At 41.0% G+C, this 3,411-nt stretch overlaps 1 non-coding gene across 1 annotated transcript; it reads right to left on the bottom strand.

The window, feature by feature from the left end:
• Window positions 1–1,016: 1,016 nt before the first annotated feature.
• Window positions 1,017–1,120, bottom strand: LOC129401392 (U6 spliceosomal RNA). Its single transcript, XR_008628311.1, has one exon. It is a non-coding gene; the product is annotated as a U6 spliceosomal RNA (small nuclear RNA).
• Between the last annotated feature and the right edge of the window lie 2,291 nt (window positions 1,121–3,411).

Genomic DNA, 3,411 nt, shown 5'->3' with positions numbered 1-3,411 from the left:
GTTCCTCTCACATATGATAAGTTCCAAGTCATGTCACATTTCAATAAATTTAACTTAGGTTAGAAGACTTGTATCCTAATAAATTCTAACAATACTATTACTAGTATTGTTTATAGACATATCGATCCAACACCATATCACCCACCATAATGCTATCTTCCCTCCACTAGTGCCCCAAGGATGCCTCCCAGCCACATCTCTCCGGGTCCAGGTGAGCTCAATTATGTAGTCCAACCCACTAGTTCTGTTGCCATTAGTCATTTGTTGCTCCCTCACTGCTTCTTTGTGTCTCACACATGAGAGATCATTCTGTATCCTTCCCTTTCCTTCTGACTGACTTTGTTCCCATGATCCTCTGCAGTTCCACTCACAGAGTCATAAATTGCTTGATTTCATCTTTTCATGTAGCTAGGTTGTATTCTATTGTGTATATATACCATAGTTTCTTTATTCAGTCATCTGTGTATGAGTTGTTTCCAAATATTAATTATTGTGAGTTCTGCTGCAATGAACATAAGGGCACAAATGTCTTTTTAAATAGCTAACTCTGTAGTTGATCTTTTGTTAGGGACCTGGGGGTACTCCTGGCTCTGCAGTCAGAAATTACTCCATGGAGTCTCAGGGGACCATAAAGGATCCTGGGATCAAAGCCGGTGAACTGAATGCAAGGCGAACACCCTACCCATTGCACTGTGACTTTGGTCATGACTCAGTTCTTTAAAGAAAAATACACAAGACCATACTAATCTCCATCCAATCAGTTATTTTCATTATTCAAATTTAAAACAATTTTGACACTGACTTGCGAAGTTGTTGACAGTGTTCCCAACTCCAGTCCCATTACCAGTGACTGCCCCCCATGCCCCCAACCCCCACACCAGACTTCCAAGTTTCCTCCCAACCCCCAGCCTGACTCCTCAGCAGATACATTTTAAAATTGAATTATTGTAGTTTGGGCCCTATGCTACCAATAGAGTTGGTTGTAGTGGTTTTGTATACAGACACCTCACCTCTACAAAAATATGGAATACATCAGGAATTTGCATGTCATTTTTATGCAGGGGCCTTGCTAATTTCAGTAGTGTTCCAATTTTAGTATATGTGCAGCTGAAATGAGCACCAGCTAATTATTTTCAATACATACTTTTCAGATAGACTGGAACAATAGCACAGTGGGTAGGGCGTTTACCTTGCGTGCGGCTAACCTGGGTTTGATTCCTTCATCCCTCTCAGAGAGCCTGGCAAGCTACCAAGAGTATCCAGCCCGCATGGGAGAGCCTGGCAAGCTACCGGTGGCGTATTCAATATGCCAAAAACAGTAACAATAAGTCTCACAATGGAGACGTTACTGGTGCCCGCTTGAGCAAATTGGTGAAAAACGGGATGACAGTGCTACATACTTTTCAGATATTAAAATATATATGCATATATACTTTGATGGTATTAGTAATTGAATTCAGGACTCCACACAGCAAATCAAGATTTCACAAGCAAACCACCACTGAGCTACATCCCTGGTCCTAAAACTAATGTTCTGAATTCCTTCCTCTGGTGTTTGTATTTTAGTTAGTCAGCAAAGCAGTCAAAACTACACCCAACACCCTCTTTAGCCACTCCACTTCTGAAAGCCTGTTCTAAGTTTTCATCTGCTAATTCTAACCTAGTTCCATAGGACCTTCCTTTTTCATTCGGTTCTGGAGAAGCTGAAACTCTTTCCTTTCCTATCTCCCACTTAATTCTTTGGAGGAAGACAGTGAGCACAGGCAGAGGCCAAACAAGGGTGGCTCTCAGAGACAGCAACGGGGGCGTGAGTGCTGTGCAATCTTTGCTTCCCACTCCATTTATCCTTTTGTCAACTTGGAAGACGTTTGGTAGGGTAGAAAAGCCACACATTCCTGGTATAATTTATAGGACGCTGCTAAGCAGATGGCATAAGTGGTTTATTTTTAAGGAGGTTATTACTGGTCACAGAACTTCAAGTCAGCTATTTGCAGGGAACACTTATGAAGGAAGAGCCTGTTTGGGACTCGACGCTCAAGAGCTCCAGACAGAGAGCTCACTGTCCTTTTGCACCCAACCACATTTAATCCATTTATAAGACCCCTTTGTAAGAGATGCTTTACCAGAGAAAATTAATGTAGGATATTGCAAACAGCTTTTAAGAATGTCTTTTCTACAGAGAAACTGTAGTTCTAAGAACCAAGTGGGTTCCTTTTCTCCCTGCCCCTCCTCAACTGTGTTATGATTTGGCATTGCTGATATGGAACGTTTCCAGTCAGTTATGATAAGAAAAAGCTGGACTTTTCACTTTTATGGAAACCACAGCAGAAAAAGTTGTTATACTATCTAGCCACTTAAGCTCCTTCTGTAAATATATTTGCATTTAAGAAATGGGCCCAAGTTTGGAGAAGGGAAGTAGTGCAATTAAATTGGGCAATGGAACGATGGAAAGGTAAAGTGACGATGGCCAGTCACGTGCACAGCAGGAGATAATCATGTGCCTTGTGGGGAGGAAGATATTGAGATTTTGTTTCTGGGGATGAAAAGAAATTTTTTTTTTTTTTTTTTTTTTTTTTTTGCTTTTTGGGTCACACCCAGAGACGCACAGGGGTTACTCCTGGCTCTGCACTCAGGAATTACCCCTGGCGGTGCTCAGGGGACCATATGGGATGCTGGGATTTGAACCCGGGTCGACCGCGTGCAAGGCAAACGCCCTACCCGCTGTGCTATCTCTCCAGCCCCCGAAAAGAAAATTTTTGAATTAAATAAAACTGACATCAGATTTAATTTTGGAACATATTGTAATGAAAGCTGTACTATTTCCTACCTCACATCTCATAAAAGACAATTCAATTCGTGTATGTGTGCATATATATATATGTTGTACACAAACTTAACGCTGGTGCTCGCACAGTTTATCTGTGGTGCTCACACACATCTGGCTAGAAAGTGCTTGCAGCAAAGGTATTAAAGATATAAAAATAACTAGGAAAGCACCTAATACATGTGGAAGCACTGGGAATTCAACTCTTGACCTTCGGCTTGAGAGAGGTTTCCTTAGCTAAGGCACTATCCCACCAAGCGATTTTAAAAAATAAGACAGATTCTAAGAATAAGTGGTCATTAATAATTCTATTTCTATGTAAAACATTACTACATTGGCCTTTGTTGTTCATTTTTTTCCATTTAAAATGTGTCAAGAAATATGTCTGTTCTGCCTGGCCCTGGTTCAGGATCTGGTGTGGGAAATGACTACTGCTGGTATTGTTTTTGTGTAAATGTTATGTCAGATCAAATGGATTTGATCAGATGTGTGTGAGCACCACAGCTAAAACTATGCAAGCACCAGAGCTAAGTTTGTGTATGACCCCCAGCCATTACAAGAATGGAAAGAAGAAAGAAAAATAGAAT

Source organism: Sorex araneus, chromosome 1 (assembly GCF_027595985.1).
Source record: "Sorex araneus isolate mSorAra2 chromosome 1, mSorAra2.pri, whole genome shotgun sequence".
Classification (NCBI taxonomy): Eukaryota; Metazoa; Chordata; class Mammalia; order Eulipotyphla; family Soricidae; genus Sorex; species Sorex araneus.
The sequence above is the reverse complement of the archived record's forward strand: the minus strand, read 5'-3'. Positions and strand labels throughout refer to the sequence as shown.